At 48.3% G+C, this 17,458-nt stretch overlaps 1 long non-coding RNA gene across 1 annotated transcript; it reads right to left on the bottom strand.

The window, feature by feature from the left end:
* Nucleotides 1–1,467: 1,467 nt before the first annotated feature.
* Nucleotides 1,468–16,803, bottom strand: LOC120997779. The gene is made up of 4 exons (XR_005778223.1): nt 16,678–16,803; nt 12,138–12,144; nt 10,499–10,501; nt 1,468–1,478 (listed from the first exon to the last, which is right to left on the bottom strand). It is a non-coding gene; the product is annotated as an uncharacterized LOC120997779 (long non-coding RNA).
* Nucleotides 16,804–17,458: the final 655 nt, after the last annotated feature.

The following is a 17,458-nucleotide window of genomic DNA, read 5'->3' as shown; positions in this document are numbered from 1 at the left end:
GGAACTATTGAGCCCTACGCTCTATGCACCCTCAATGGGCATAGGAACCATTGAGCCCCTACGCTCTATGCACCCTCAATGTACAGAGGAACCATTGAGCCCCTACGCTCTATGCACCCTCAATGTGCAGAGGAACCATTGAGCCCCTATGCTCTATGCACCCTTAATGTGCAGATGAACCATTGAGCCGCTAGGCTCTATGCACCTTCAATGTACAGAGGAACCATTGAGCCCCTATGCTCTATTCACACTCAATGTGCAGAGGAACCATTGGGCCCTTATGCTCTATGCACCCTCAATGGGCAGAGGAACCATTGAGCCCCTATGCTCTATGCACCCTTAATGTGCAGAGGAACCATTGAGCCGCTAGGCTCTATGCACCTTCAATGTACAGAGGAACCATTGAGCCCCTGTGCTCTATGCACCCTCAATGTGCAGAGGAACCATTGAGCCCCTGTGCTCTATGCACCCTCAATGTGCAGAGGAACCATTGAGCCCTACGCTCTATGCACCCTCAATGTACAGAGGAACCATCGAGCCCCTGTGCTCTATGCACCCTCAATGTGCAGAGGAACCATTGAGCCCTACGCTCTATGCACCCTCAATGTACAGAGGAACTATTGGGCCCTTACAGTCTATGCACCCTTAATGTGCAGAGGAACCATTGGGCTTCTACGCTCTATGCACCCTCAATATGCAGAGGAACTATTGGGTCCCTACTAGTGATGGACGAACATCGGCCGGGACGGTTCGCGAACGCACGTTCGTGACCAAATGTTTGCGAACCGCGCGTTCGCGGCGGGCTCCATTGACTTTAATGGCAGGCGAACCTGAAAAACCTTCAGGTCATATTTTCAGCCACCAAATACTTTCTAGAAGTGCACAAATAGTCCCACAACATGGACAGTGACATACCAGAGGGGGATCATTGGCAAAAATTCCCACAAAAAATATGGATTTTAATCAGGTGCCATTTTTATGCGTCTTAAAGGGAAACTCTCATAAATATGCCCTGCTGGAGCCTAGAAAAATTTTATTTTAGGCCACGGGAGTACAGGCCCTAAATATTAGGCATTCACCAGACAGAAAACATTAAGTGATTATGTGGCTGGTGGTACATTAGGTGGTCACTGGATAATTTTTTTTACTGTAGGCCAGTACAGGCCCCAAAAATTAGGCATTCACCTGACAGAAAAGAACTCGGGAAGCACTAGGAGCATCCATCAACTGAGGTACCCAGTCGGGGTGCTAGGAGATCCGTTACAGTGGTGGCAGCAGTGGGATGGCGTCCTAGTGCGAGGAGAAGCAACTCGGAGACACCGTTTGTGGATTTATAATTAGGGCAACGCTAGTACTTGTACAGCGCCCCTGGTGATAGCAGCATGGAATCAGCTAGTTCTTGGACAGCGTTCAATGAGGAACAGGAGGATCACCCCGATTACAGGGATGCAGTCCGGAAAAGCATATGGCACGAGCCCCTGGAGGACGTGCAGCGTCGGCGGGGAGAGAGTCTCCCATGTGAGGAGCAGAGGTTGCAGATGCGATGGGAGCTGTGAATGCCTCTACTGGGAGAGCAGCCCCTGAAGGCGTGGGTGTCGGAGCGCGAGACCCTGGTATGGCAGGAGACCTGGCTGGATGATGCATATCAGGGACTACGGGAGGACCCACAGTGGAGATGGGACCGAGGTCTCTCTATCAGCCCTGCAGGGATGCTGGGCAGCCGGCCCAGTTCCCCGGCGGCATTGTATTATAAAGGGAGAAGAGACAAACGGTATATCTCCCCAGCGGCTGCCAGTGTCACAGAGAGAGGAGACTGTCGGTCTCTTATCTCAGCAACAAGCATCACTGGGAGTGGAGAAGTTCGCTACCCCTACCCAGCACCCAGCACCCAGCAGCATTCCAGGGAGAGGAGACAATCGGTCGATCTCCTCAGCGGCAGAGGGCGTTCCAGGGAGAAGAGGTAGCCGACCTGTCTCCCCAGCGGCAGTGTGGTTACCCAGGAGATGATATGGGTGGCATCACTCTCCTGCAGCAGAGTCAAGCGGACCAGTTAGAAGAGGTTCTGGATTCATCTTGTCCGACTAACACAGGTCCAGAACATTTGGAGGTCTGGTACCTGGTTAGTCTACTGTTGGGAGGAGAGAAATGTGACGGACTGAAGCGTCACTGGGTCTGCTGGAGAGGCCTGAGGGCTAGCCTCCTTCCTATGGACTATGGACTTAGAACTATGGAGAACCCCCCCCCCCCCCCCCCCCGCTCATTATTCTACAAAGGGAAAAATAGCTAGTTTCTGAGTTTCTGCCTGTGAGTGATTACGTTATCCCATTGTGTTGGTTAATTGTATCACAGGTGGGTGTTGTCTGCCTGTGAGTGATTATGTTATCCCATTGTGTTGATTAATTGTATTAAATGTGATTGGTTTAGGTAAAAACTGTCTCAGTCTTCCACAAGGTCCCCATGGGGAGTGTCCCTTGCTGTAAGACCTGCATAAAAGGCTGACATGTAGCCTCAATAAATGTCCTGTTCTACCCTTCATGAAGTCTGGGCTCATGTTTGGGGGATTGGAGTACTACACTCTGGGCTTTGCTATAATCATTATACTCTCCAGAGTATAATCCATAGCTCTTGTAAGAGCTGTTCCTGTTCCTGCATCGCTCTCTGAAGGAAGAGAGGTGCACCCACTGGAACCTGGAAGCATTGTCGTAGGTCCAGGGTGGGTAGAAGACGGTGAGATCCCAACCAAGCTGCGGCGGTTCGTGGGGTCAGCAGTGCCTACGGTGTCAAGTGGAGTGCTTGGAGTCCTCGGGAAGCACTAGGAGCATCCATCAATGGAGGTGCCACAATCGGGGTGCCAGGAGATCCATTACAGGCGGTAACTGGATAAAAATTTTACTGTAGGCCACTGGAGTACAGGCCCCAAAAATTAGGCATTCACCTAAGCCTTTTATGCCACTGTATATACATAAGACAAGGACCATTCTTTGTTCTGTGTGGTGGCGGATATATGTGGGCTGTCATGAGGAAATTCAATTACATGTGGTCGTCACAGGTGTTGAATTCCTCCGAGATCCATGCCTCATTCATTTTTAGAAATGCGAGGTAGTCCACACTGTCGTGAGCTAGGCGAGTGCGCTTATCGGTCAGGATCTCCCCTGCTGTGCTGAATGTCCTTTCAGACAGGACACTCGACAAGGGGAAAGCCAAGAGTTCCATGACTAATTGTGCCAGCTCTAGCCACAGGTCAAGCCTGCACACCCAGTAGTCCAGGGGTTCCTCACTTCTCAGAGCGTCCACATCGGCCGTTAACCCGATGTAGTCAGACACCTGTTGGTCCAGGCATTCCCAGAGGCTGGGTTGGCTGCAAGAATGATCTCATATCCGAAGTGACTTAAGGCGATTAAATATATAATTTAATCTTGTTCTGTCTGGTATCTCAATCACGAATTCCCACGTCCGTGTTTCGGCATAGTTATACGCTACTGCAGGTTGGTTTCTAACCCTATATAATCCCGTTAGCGAACCAGGCTTATATCAAATGAGAAGCTGGTGGCAGCAAAAAGGTATATCAAACTCCTTAATCAGTATTTTGTGGAAGCAGGTATATCACAGGCCTCAATCAATATCTGGTGGAAACGAGTATATCCAACCGCTTAATCTGTATTTTGTGAAAGCAGCTATATCGCAGGCCTCAATCAATATTTGGTGGAAACAGGTATATCAAACCCCTTAATCAGTATTTTGTGGAAGCAGGTATATCGCAGCCCTCAATCAGTATTTTGTGGAAGCAAGTATATCAAACCCCTTAATATGTATTTTGTGGAAGCAGGTATATCCCAGGCCTCAATCAATATTATGTGGAAGCAGATATAGCGAACCTCTTAATCAGTATTTTGTGGAAGCAGGTATGTCGCAGGCCTCAATCAATATTTGGTCGAAGGAGGCATATCAAACCCCTTAATCAGTATTTTGTGGAAGCATGTATATCACACCCATCAATCAATATTTTGTGGAAACAGGCATATAGTACCCCTTAATCAGTATTTTGTGGAAGCATGTATATCACACCCCTCAATTTTTTTTTTTGCCACAACAGTTATATCACACCACCCTGTTTATTTGGAGCAACAGGTATATCGCAGCCCTCAATCAGTATTTTGTGGAAGAAGGTATATCACACCCCTCAATCATTGTTTTGGGGCAACAAGTATATCACACCCATTGCAATTAGTTGTTCCAATAGCGTTTGTCCCTCTGTATAGCTGCGGTATCGCAGCAGAACCGCACACAACTGCTGCACAATACAAATGTACTATAATATACTTTCTATGTTAGAAAGTATATTATAAGTATATCACACACCTCAGTATATCACACCTATCGATAGCACACATATACGAGTCCTTAAAAGGACTTTTTTGGCCCTATTAGCTAGCGTTAGTTGTCCCTAACAGCCTGTCCCTGCTCCACAAAGCAACCTCTCCCTACACTGGCAAAACACAGAATGTAAAATGGCTGCCAGATCGGGTTCTTTTATAGGGTGGGGGTGTGTCCATGTGCTGAAACATCTCAATTGGCTATCCTGTCCCACCTGATGGATGTGTCATGGGTCAAAGTTCAGCGCAATGCAAAAGAATATGCGAAATATGGCGAATCGCGAACGTGCAAAGTTCGCCACGAAACGACCGCCGGGCGAACCGCAAGGCCATCTCTAGTCCCTAGAGGAACTATTGTGCAGAGGAACCATTGGATCTCTACGCTTTGTGCACCCCCAATGTGACATCATAATAAATGGTGCTTATTCCTGTTACTGCATTGGGATACTTGCTATTGCAACAACACATTGAACCAACGACAACAACAACATAATGGAACTTGGGAGAAGGGAAAATGCAAATGTAGCAATTTGTGTACTGATCACAAAACTAGTTAAAACACAGTTGCAGCAAACTTGAACTTATTTTTTTAATTGGTTTTTATTGCATTAAGTATCAGTTTAAAGTTTGCTATAACAATGCATTTAACATGTTAACTGTCAAGTAAAGGTTTGCTACATCTGTCTCATCAGTTGTTAGAATGATAACTCCTTTGTCTGATCAGCATTTTGCTAAGTTGATAACATCCGGCGAGAACTCTCACAGGTTACTTTAAAAATGTTGCGAGCAACCGGGATTGGCTGATGCCTCATCCTCTCCTGTGTACTCACATTGTTTGAGGGAGTTAATATGCAACTCACTTTAACCTGAATATGGTTCACTTTATCAACTTGCATAATTTAACGAGAAGTTGTTGATTGGTTAGCCTTCCATAAATCAGTTTCAAAGTTTCTATGCTTCTTTGCCGGTTATAGCAAAAGCTCTGTGCATTTGTTTCCAGATTATTGAAACAAGGTCTATGCTATTGGTACTCAGTTTATTAAGTGTTTCCTGGGACCTGTTTTTTCCACTGTCTTTCATTGCAGCTAGCATAGGAGTTGTGTTTGTCATGGATTCTGTTTTCTCTTTGGTTTTTATTTGCCTTGTCGGGTTATATTGTGGAGCAGGGTCAGTTCTGCTGGCTTATTTATGCTCAATAATTGTTCACTGCTCTGTGCCTGAATGCCATCACCATCTTCTGTCTGCTCCATTGCTATCATATCCTTCATTGATTTGTATTATCCTTTGGTTCCTGTCATCTATTGGTGAGTTTTCTTTTTGTGTATTTTGTGTATTAATTGTCTGCCAGTGTTCATATGTGCTCAATATAAAAGTCCACACTTAATATTGGTGGAACCAGTAGGAACTACTAGGAACCAGTGTTCAGTAGGAGAGACTCTGCTAGAATGCATGAGATCAGAAGGGTCAAATATATGATGATGTCAAACAAGCCAAAAAGGCAAAATAGTGGCCCAGTCATGGAGTGGGGGTGGGAACAGCATAAGAAGTCCACAGAGTGGCCCAATGACATAGTGTTGAGGTGGCAACAGCATGAGGAGACCACAGAGTGGTGAAGTGGCAGCAGAATAAGGAGACCACAGAGTGGCCCAGTGACATAGTGTTGAGGTGGCAACAGCATGAGGAGACCACAGAGTGGTGAAGTGGCAACAGAATGAGGAGACCACAGAGTGGCCTAGTGACATAGTGTTGAGGAAGCAGCAGCATGAGAAGATCACAGAGTAATCATGTGGCAGCAGCATGAGGAGACCACAGAGTGGTGGTGATGTGGCAGCAGCATGAGGAGACCACAAAGTGGCCCAGTGACATAGTGTTGAGGTGGAAGCAGCATGAGGAGACCATAGAGTGGCCCAGTGACATAGTGTAGAGGTAGCAGCAGCATGAGGAGAACAGAGAGTAGTGACGTGACAGCAGCATGAGGAGACCACAGAGTGGTGAAGTGGCAGCAGCATAAGGAGACCACAGAGTGTCCCAATGACATAGTGTTGAGGTGGCAGCAGCATGAGAAGACCACAGAGTGGTGAAGTGGCAGCAGCATGAGGAGACCACTGAGTGGCCCAGTGACATAGTGTTGAGGTAGCAGCAGCATGAGAAGACCACAGAGTGGTGAAGTGGCAGCAGCATGAGGAGACCACAGAGTGGCCCAGTGACATAGTGTTGAGGTAGCAGCAGCATGAGGAGACCTCAGTGTGGTGAGGTGGCAGCAGCATGAGGAGCCCAGTGAAAGAGTGGGGAGGTGGGGGGCAATACTAGTACCAGCTGAGGATGGTGGCTGGCAGAATGAGCACCTGGCTGCAGGTGTGGCATCAGGCGGGTGGCAGCATCAGAAGAGTAGCTGAAGCAGGTAGCCAGAAGAAACAGGTCTCTTTTGTCATAGTGTTGGTGTGGCACCATGGATGATCTTGTCTGATGCTTCAGGGACTGGTGTTTGAAAATCCTGGCTGATCCACACCTGGTTCATCTTCACAAAGGTCAGTTTCTCCACATTTTGGGGGGAGAGGCGAGTTCTCCTTGGGGTAACTTTGCCCCCCGCCGCACTAAACACCCGCTCTGATGCCACACTGGAAAACTTGTCCAGAGGAAACTCGGCCAGTTGCGGCCACAAATCGAATTTGGTTGCCCAGTAGTCCAGGGGATCTTCAATGTGGGGTGGCTGTTACGGTGGGGAGTGGGGGAAACCCCCCACCGTGCGGTGTCAAAGGGTAAAAGGGGATCAGCCTGGCCAAAAAGAGTAATAAGGGAGCAGGTCACCTCCTACAGCGTCCCTAATCCTTTCCCTGACTCCTCGCCATATGAGCGGACCCCGATGATAGGAAGACTCATACTCAGGATTCCTAGAGACCCTAAATCGCCCTGGTAATCCCTCACCAAGGAGCAGAGAAGAGACGACCTGTTCATCCCAGTAATTGAGGAACAGGAGTCTCTATCTGAGGCCAGGCTGCAAGGAGAGGGGAACACATACAGCTAAAGGAGATAAGCGAAACTCATAACACACTTACCTGCCACAGACACACTGACTGGAACCCATGCACCAGTGCTGCTGTCCACACCAACATTAAAGGACACAGCACAAACCACACAGTAACCCAGGACATCCATAGCTGCAATAAACATGAGACAGGGGAATGTCTAGCAAACATGACACCAAACATCACCAGACATGTAACACTAAACTAGACATACAAACACCCTGAACATAACCCACTCCATACAAATAGGGACAGGAAGGGAAGGAGACACCGGGATGACATTGATGACCACAAGGGTGGCCCTCACTGGACAGATGGAACACCCTGAACTGGAGCAGAGCTCCAGCACTAACCAAAGCTGAAGTACAACTGACTCCAGCCATGAAACCACTGAAGATATAAGCCAAGTGACCACACCCAGTCAGGGAGTTAACCCTTACAGCACCAGACAGAGGGAGGCTACAACTTAAAGGGGAAGTGCACACACAAGCATACTAAACCACATGTTACCACCGGCAACAGCATGCGTGGCAACCATGTCACGGCAATCACCCAGAAGCCCAAGACACTGCCACCGCATGCTCTCACAGCAACACGTTGCCGCGGGCAACCACAAGTGTGGCAACAGGGTCACAGCACAAACCAAAGGCCGTGACAGTGGCAGGGTGCACTCCTAGTATGCCACAACCTGCTGGTTCAGGTTCTGCTCTATGTATATCTGCTGCTGCTGGTGAGTAGTTTCTTCAGTAGACGGGTGAAGAAAACTGCTCCTCAGCGACTCTAGACTGATGTTGCTGCTGATGGAGCTGGTACTGCTCCTGCCCCCCCCCCCCAGCAGCCATGTCCCCGCTGGTTAGACCTGCGTGAGGTTGGGCGATGGCACACATAGGCAGCAGCCAACTGACGACATAGGATATCTCGATAGTAGTTCAGTTTGTCCTCCCTCTCAACGGGTGTAAAAAAGGCCCCCATTTTCGACTGGTAGTGAGGGTCTAACATGGTGGAGAGCCAGTAGTCATCCCTCTGCCGAATGGTAACAATTTAGCTGTCACTACGCAAGCAAGTGAGCATGCATTGGGCCATTTGCGCAAGTGTCTCGGAGAGACTCCCTGTCTCCATCTCCACTGCATACTGCCATGGTGTGTCTGGGTCCTCTGCCTCGTCTTCCTCATTGCCCTGTAGCTCTTTTGGCTGCTCCTGCTCCTCCTCTCCTGTCACCTGTGTAGAAAAACCACCCATTTCTCTACACATTGCTTGTGCTTGAATTTCATCCTCCTCCTCTAGTTCAGCCCCCACAGGGCTCATGTGGCCGTGAGATGTAGTCGCCACGTCTCCTGTTCCCTGGCCAGCCAGATTTAGCAGCATCTGTTCCAGGACATGAATCAGTGGAATGACGTTGTTCATCCTGTAGTCCTGGCGACTGACAAATAAAGTGGCCTCCTGAAAGGGCCCAAACAAACGGCAGGTGTCAAGCATGAGCTGCCACTGGCTGACATCGAAGTTACACAGAGGAGTACTCCTGTCCACGTGTATCATCAAGAAATCGTTTATGGCCTTTTTCTGTTCATATAATCGGTCCAACATATGGAGGATGGAATTACAATGGGTGGAAACGTTGCATATCAGCCTATGTTGGGGGACGCCGTTCTGCCGCTTAAGCTCAAGGAGGGTGTGCTTTGCATTGTTCGAGTGGCTGAAGTGCATGCAAAGTTTCCTGGCCATTTTCAGGATGTCTTGCAGATGGGGTGAAGACTTCAGGAACTGTTTTACAACCAGATTGAACACGTGCACCATGCAGGGTGCATGGCTCAGCCCTCCTTGATGCAGCGCAGACACCATGTTCTTCCTGGTGTTGGTCACCATGGTTCCGATTTAGAGTTGTTTTGGAGAAAGCCAGTATTCGATTTATTGATGAAGAACGCGGAGCCGTTCCTCCCCGTGTGACTCCGTTGTTCCTGCTGTGGAGGCTGAGGGAACGGTGGAGGATGAGGGGGCAGACATTGTCGCAGAACCAACAGCGTGAGAACGTGGAGGCGGAAGCGGTGTCACCTGGCCAAGTTGCTGGTGTGGCTGGGCAGGAACCACATTTACCCAGTGGGTCGTAAAGGGCGTATATTGTCCTTGACCGTAGTTATAGCTCCACATGTCGGCACTGCCTTGCACTTTAGCAGACACCGACAGGCTCACAGACTTGCCCACCTTCTGTTCTACATTTGTGTGCAGGGCTGGTACTGCCTTTTGGGCTGGTACTGCCTTTTTCGCAAAGAAATGACAGCTTGGGACTCTCCACCTCCGCTCGGCACAAGCCATCAGTTCTCTGAAAGGTGCAGAGTCCACCACTTGGAAAGGGAGGACTGCATCACCAGCAACATGGCCAGGAGCAAGTTCAGCTTCTGCGCCGTTGGATGAGTGCATGCATACTGTTTTCTTGACAATCGATTCGGTGATCGAATGCTGATGGAATGACTGACAAGGAGTAGGAAGAGGAGCAGGAGCATCAGGACCAGCAGATAATGGGAAGGACAAACAGCTCCCTTCGGCTGAGCTGGTAGAGCCTTGACTGCATGAAATTGGGTGTGTGCCACTTGGTGATGGAGCGGTTGCTGCGGTAGGCTGGACCACTACATTGAAGCCACGGTTCTCCCAGGCCACTTTATAGTGATGCTGCATGTGTTGACGCAGGGCCGTGGTGCCAACATTGGCACCCTGGCCACGCCTCACCTTCTGCCCACAAATTCAGCAAATGGCCATGTTCCCCTCCTCCTCCGGCGGCCTAACAAAATATTGCCACATTGCCGAGTATGGCATTTTTCCCCCAGCACTCTGCGCTGACTGTCTGATACAGTTTCCTCCGTGAACCCCTGCACCGCTACTTTCCAAGCTGGTAGGCTCCTGCGAAGCGGGTGGTCTACCCCGGGCACATTTGGATCCCGACCTCCCACTGCTGCCACCCTGCTGACTAACTGCCATGCTGCCACCCTGATGGCTCAGCCACTGCCTCACGCGCAAGCTGCCACCCTCTTCTCCTGCTGCTGATGATGAAGCCCCTTCTTCACCCGGCTCCCAAGTGCGATCGGCTACATCATCATCATCCGCTACTGTCTGCACGTCACTGATGTCCTCCTCAACGGTCTCTGGGTCAGGAGCCTGACCGCTCGCAACACCTGCTTTCAAGCGACTCTCATCATCACTACTACAGGAGGAAGCGGCGGGTTTCTCCTCCACATCTAGGCTGGGCAGTAGCTGCTGACTGTCCTCTAGTAGCTCGTCCTCACTGAAAAGTGGAGCCGAGCCTCCGGCATATAATACTTCTCTTGCTGACGGAACTGAAAATGACAGAGGAAGGTTCAGAACAGGTGAGGGCACAGGGCCTGCTCCCGGGCCATGCCAACTAAGCGTCGTGTCAGAGGAACCCACGACTCTTGGCTGGGGGTGTCTGATGTCACTTGCGATGAAGTTGAAGACTGAGTCAACAATTCAAGCGCCGCTGCTTTGCTGGTCAACACATGACCGCTAGATGACACCGGGAGCTCTGGCCTCTTGCTGCGACTCCTGCTGCCACCCCCCCTTCTTCTGCTGCCTGTGACAGAAACATTTTGCTCACTGCCCATTCCCTTTGAAGGGCCTGTCACCTGTCTGTCTGACATACTGTGTAATAAAAGAATTAAATCAAAATTAAAATAATACCCCCCAAAAAAGGCTGTAGTACAACGTTACTTCACAGCTGAATGGCAATTTAGACATGTTATAAGGCCGATTTATTGGCCTGTATTTGTGGGAGGGGCTCTGCCCCGCTATTTAGGGTCACTCCCCCCTCCTTCTACGTCTGTTGCAGCACAGAACGTGGCTACAGCTGTCTACAACGCTACAAACAGTGCCTTACTGCCCTCGTGCGTCTCCGGAGTGCGCCCCGCTAGCCAGGTAAGGTGCCGCCTCAGTCAGCGGCCGCGTTGCTTGAAGTCCGGTCAGCGGCGCTGGCTCCCCAGGTAATGGGGAGTCACGCTGCACCGGAGCGATCTGCCTGGCTGCATGGGCTCCAACGCGGCAGTGTAGGTAGGCTGCAGGGGTCAACGTGATCCCGAATTCGTTGCTCAAATGTCTGGCATGGGCCGCTGTGCCATTAGTAAGGCAGGTTTGTTCTTCACTTACATTTTTCTTGTCTCCTCTCCTGTTTCTGCTGGCCTGCTTGCTCCCGGTCTCCCGCGCGGTGTCTCAGGCATCGATCCTGTCCGGGTCCTTTCGCCCCTGGTGGCCACAGTTGGGAATGCAGGCCGGGGGTTCGCAGGACAGCTCGTTGCAGGCTAGGAGATTGGCGCCCTCTGGTGTGCACTCCTGCTACTGCATGAGAAAAAAATAAATAATAATACATATATACTAATTTCACATCTTGCAAATTTATTAATTTATACACACTCTATTATGTGTTTAAAAAAAAAAATAATAATATAACAATAACTCATTGTTTGAAACATATATGCATGAAAAAAAAAAGAAAAGTAAATAAAATACAATGATACATATGCACGTACAACGGTTTAGCTAGGCTCTCCTTTCCCATTTCATTAGATTGTGTTCAGTCATTTTGCAGGTACGACATTACCACGCTAGTTCACTTCATACCTTCACAGTTTACGCATAGCACGCTTGTATATTCATCAATCTCGTTCACATTTCAAGTCACGTATCGCCGTTTTCCTTATATATTTAAGTATGTTTTCTCCGTTCTCTCTCCAGGGACATTCTTTCTTTTCAGGGTCAACTTTCGATTCTGTGTGGTCCAGTTTTGTTTCCAACAGGTAGTATAGGGAAGTTTTCAGAGGTAGGTTCGCTCCCTCATTTTGTCTTCTAAAAACTCACGGTTTTAACTCTGCCATTCGCTCCCCCCGCGCTGTGGGTAAGTCAGCTCAGTCTGTCGGTGGCAGAAATTATTGGTCACGAGGTGACACCAATCACGATGGCATGTTTGCGCACACCACATTATTCGGTGGTAGATTTGTCACTGGTGTCTGGTCTCGGGTCATGTTGCTGAGCCTCATTGTTACATACTGTACCTACAGGACCATGTCTCATACCTCTGATATCGTGGAGGCCTTGGTCAATGAGAATGCTGCTAGACTGTCCGAAGTGGGTAGCATCCCGTCATTACGGAATTGGACCTTTTCCGCCAAGTCTGCGGCGGCCCTCAGTCAATTTCAATTCCTCACGAACTGGGCTAATATCGACACTGAGATATTTTGCAGACATTTTGCTGGCCTTAGGGCTCCTGCTTGTTCTCTGTGTCAATCTATCTACCACACAGCAGAATGGTGTCACAAAGCTGCCTCAAGTGTCGATAGTAGCCTTTCCGCACAGCCATCTGGGTACTCTGAACCTCAGAATACCTCAGGTTTAGTTGATAAGTTAGGGAGGCCCATTAAATACCTCGGCCGATCTCAGATCTGCAATAATTTTAATTTTTCCTCCTGCAATTACAGTCAATGTAGGCTATTACATGTTTGTGTTAATTGCTTCAGAGCCCATCCCAAAATCAGTCTGTACATTAAAGGCGGATAAGTCATATTTGAGTGTCGTTAACATTGATTGCTTGCTGCATTTCCTATGCAACCACCACGACCCTAGCTTCGTACAGTTCCTCATGTCGGGATTTAGGTCAGGTTTCCACACTGGTCTAATTGCCCTGCCCGAATCATCTTATGAATGCAGAAATTTATTATCAGCGGAGCGTCACCCTCAAGCAGCAGATGAACTGATTTCTTGGCCAAAGGGTTCCTGATAGGCCCCTTTTCTTTCCCTCCTTTTGATCGGTGGAGAGTCAGTCCTATAGGCGTAGTCACAGGGAAGTTTAGCAATAAAGAAAGATTGATCATCGATTTATCAGCCCCACACGGTCACTCCATTCCCAGTATCAACTCTCTCATACCCTCAGAAGAAGACAGTATGAAATATTCCTCCATTGATCAGGCTATCGCCATAATACTGCAGTTAGGCCGTAACACTATTCTATCAAAAGCTAATATTTCTGACGCTTTTAAACTACTCCCCATCAGTCCAACTCTGTGGCAGTGGGACGGTATAAAGTGGAGAGATCTTAATTACTTTGCCTCTAAACTCACCTTCGGATCCAAAAGCAGCCCGTGGTTGTTTGACAAATTGGCTCAGGCTCTCCACTGGATACTAGTCAACGAGTTTCATTGTAGTTTTGTCATCCATTACTTGGATGACTTTCTATTGTTAGAATACCCCGGGTCCAATTCAAAAGCACTACAGTTGCTTCTAAGCTGTTTCCACCAACTTGGTATTCCCGTAGCCCCAAAAAAGGTCGAAGGTCCATCCTCAGCTATCACTTTCCTAGGCATCATTCTGGACACAATAAACATGGTCACAAAATTACCGGAAAACAAATTGGGCAGGATTAGGGTCGTCCTTCACAATTTTACGCAGACCAGAACTATTAAGAAAGTTGAATTACAGTCTCTTTTAGGTATGTTAAACTTTGCTATGTGAGTTATGTCCCAAGGTAGGCCATTTGTTTCACGACTACTAGCTCTCCTACCTTCAGCTCCTTCCCAAGACAGCCTCATATGCATTGACGACAAAGCAGTAGCCGATTTAGCCATGTGGGACTATTTTCTTAGTAATTGGAATGGTATCTCACTCTTCATCCCTGAAGTGTCCAACAGTTCCCCTATAGTTTTCTCCGATGCCGCTCCCAGTTCTGGGTTCGCAGCAATTTTTGGCACACATTGGCTAGCGAACGTGTGGCCTGACGAGGTGAAGTCACTGCCAGAGTTTTTTCAGCCTTCAGCTTTCTTTGAGATTTAACCCATAGTTGCAGCCGCCCATGTTTGGGGATCACGAATGGACCGGTCACACGGTGTTATTTGTTGCCGACAACGCAGCGGTCATTGATATCTTAAATAACGGGTCATCTAAATCCCCTCAGGTGATATTGTTCCTCAGACGTCTAGTGCTCCTTTTCTTGCAGCACCAGTTTCGAAATATATGCTCACATATATCCGGGCAAAAGAATGTCGCGGCCGATGCCCTGTCTAAAGCTAATTTTGCCCTTTTCTCACAGGTAGTTCCCAATGCAGACGTCAACGGTGCCACAGTTCCTCCTTTTACGTCACTGATCTGGGTTTAAGCTCTCATCTAGCTACAGCTCGTTCATTACAAGTCCCTGTCACCCAACACGGCCAGGACTTACCATACAGGTTAGAGGGCATTTCTTAAATTCCAAGACAAGTTTCCCCAAGGCAGTCTCGATTTTACCAACTACATCCTGGCTTTCATCGGCTATTGTCATTCTGAATTGAAACTGTCATACTCCACAGTTAAGTCTTACTTAGCCGGTGTTCAGCATTTCCGAGCCTCGAGTCAACCAGAAGCTCCCTCACTCTTCTCCATTCATGTAATTTAGGCTACTCTCAGGGGTCTTGAAAAATGCAATCAAAATAAGCATCCTGGCCGACAGGCCATCACCGGGCAAACATTTCGTCAGTTATCTGACATGTTAGACAATAGCCCCTTTGGTGCACAACAGAGTCTAGTGATCAAAGAAGCCATATACCTGGCTTTCTATGGGTTCCTGAGACCAGGAGAGTTTACCTCAGCCCTTAGTAGCTGCAGGTATCTGACTGTCGGTCAACTGAAGGCTAATAGAGAAAGCTTAATTCTCTCGCTCACGTCCACCAAAACATCACAATCAGGCCCTCCTACCCAGATCACATACTACCCTACCACCCACCGCTGGTGCCCTGTTCAAGTGCTACGCCAGTTGTTAAAAATTTTTGACAGTAAACCATCCCATAGTCCACTGTTGCCATTCAATTCAGCGCATCTCACAACCACCCAATTTGTTTCTCACATCCGTACCCTGGTGGCCAACCTAGGTTTAGACCCAGAGAAAAAGGGGGTCAGTCAGCACATCCCAAAGCGCAGGGGCACGTTGCTATGGCTGAGAACAAGACTGTTGAACAAAACAAGCAATGCAACAGCTCACTGCAAAGCAAATAAAGTACAAAATTGCATCATAATTGCAAATGCTATACTAATAAGTTAGAGATACTTGGCAAATCGTTTTGTACAAAATTATTTGAGCCCGTCTGCCGAACGTCAAGGCGGTCTCTAGTTAGACGGGTTCCTAACACTAAATATACCTGTTATGTGCCATGGCGGCTATCATATAATTCAGAAAGTGCAGGTTCCACTTGCATGCTGGATCCGCCTGAATTTCTGTCATTTTCGGTGCCAAAATGGCCTCCATTATATCCAGGGAAAGCGGTTACCAGCATGCACGCCGGGCCCACTCCACACCACCCCCGGCGCCACATGGTCACCAGGGACTGCAATGAGAGTCCACACACTATCTCTCTCCTGGTGCCAGGTGGCTTCAGCGAGTGAGGGGGAGCAGGCCAAGCTATATACTAACACTAATTAAAATCAACCTGTGGGACAGACGAGCTGGTCAGGAGTGCACGACTGGGGAGGCAGCCACACCTCCAGCACAAACTACAAAGAAAAAGGGGGTCAGTCAGCACATCCCAAAGCGCAGGGGCACGTTGCTATGGCTGAGAACAAGACTGTTGAACAAAACAAGCAATGCAACAGCTCACTGCAAAGCAAATAAAGTACAAAATTGCATCATAATTGCAAATGCTATACTAATAAGTTAGAGATACTTGGCAAATCGTTTTGTACAAAATTATTTGAGCCCGTCTGCCGAACGTCAAGGCGGTCTCTAGTTAGACGGGTTCCTAACACTAAATATACCTGTTATGTGCCATGGCGGCTATCATATAATTCAGAAAGTGCAGGTTCCACTTGCATGCTGGATCCGCCTGAATTTAGACCCAGCATCTGTCTCTGGCCACTCCTTTCGGATTGGCGCCGCTTCCACAGCATCCAAGAACCAAGTTCCTGCTCACGTCATCAGAAAGTAAGGGCGGTGGCAGTCCTCCTGTTATTACAGATACATACCTCACCCGAACGTTGAGATGTCTCTTGCCTTTCAGAACTTGGTACTGTAAGTGCAAATTGTAATAAAGTTTTCTGGTTACTTGTTGCCCCTTTTTGGCCTCCTTCAGTCATCCCTACAACGTTGCGGTTACGGCACAAATCAAACCGTTTTAGGTAACTACTAGTTAGGATTCCGTTCCAGGTGTAGCCCCGACCACAAGTTATAAGGCCGATTTATTGGCCTGTACTTGTGGGAGGGGCTCTGCCCCGCTATTTAGGGTCACTCCCCCCTCCCCTACATTCTACGCCTGTTGCAGCACTTGAGTTCCTCCAGTAAAGAAGTACACTGGTTTACTGGAGACCAATAACTCTCTGGACTTATTTTCCATTGGGGTGCACCATACCTTACCATCCCCTTCAGAGAGCAGCAACATTTGATGACACCTCAACGATGTTGCAGCATAGTGTGGGGGTCAACCCCTATGTGGCCACTGCATGTTATATTTTTTTTCAGAACTTTCTTAAAATGGTTTGCATGGACCTTACTTAACTAGACAATGCTGGATCCCATAGCAAACATTTGAAAGATACTTCACCATTCAGATCATTACCACGTCAGTGGGTCAACCATGTGAAATTCTCCCAGTATGGCTTGGAACTGCTGCTTCACAAATCAAAATTATACTATGGCTTTGTCATGATGAGACCAGCCTGCGTGGAAAGCGGTAGGCACTATAGATGAGAAAATTGATTCTGTAGAATGAAAATTCCACCCAGAATTTGGGAGAGAGATTGAACCAGAATGTCATCTACAGCTGTCCAGGCCATTTGAAACACTTTAAATTCGGGTCGAATGGAAATTATGAAAATTTGGTGTCACTAGTAGACACCTGCGTGGTACTAGACAATTGCTTGTGTAGTGATCCCAGGACTCTCTTGTTGCTGTCGTACATCTAATTCTCCAGATCTCAGTGGTCTTCTTAACAACCAAAGTGGTGGAACCAGCCTGGTAATAGAAGTTGAGTGGTGAAGACCCGCTAGGTCTCCAAGGTGATGGAGTTCTGCCAGGCACATGCTTTTTCTGCTTATTATTCGTAATTT

Source organism: Bufo bufo, chromosome 4 (assembly GCF_905171765.1).
Source record: "Bufo bufo chromosome 4, aBufBuf1.1, whole genome shotgun sequence".
In the NCBI taxonomy this organism is placed as follows: domain Eukaryota; kingdom Metazoa; phylum Chordata; class Amphibia; order Anura; family Bufonidae; genus Bufo; species Bufo bufo.
This window is presented reverse-complemented; position numbering and strand designations above follow the sequence as displayed.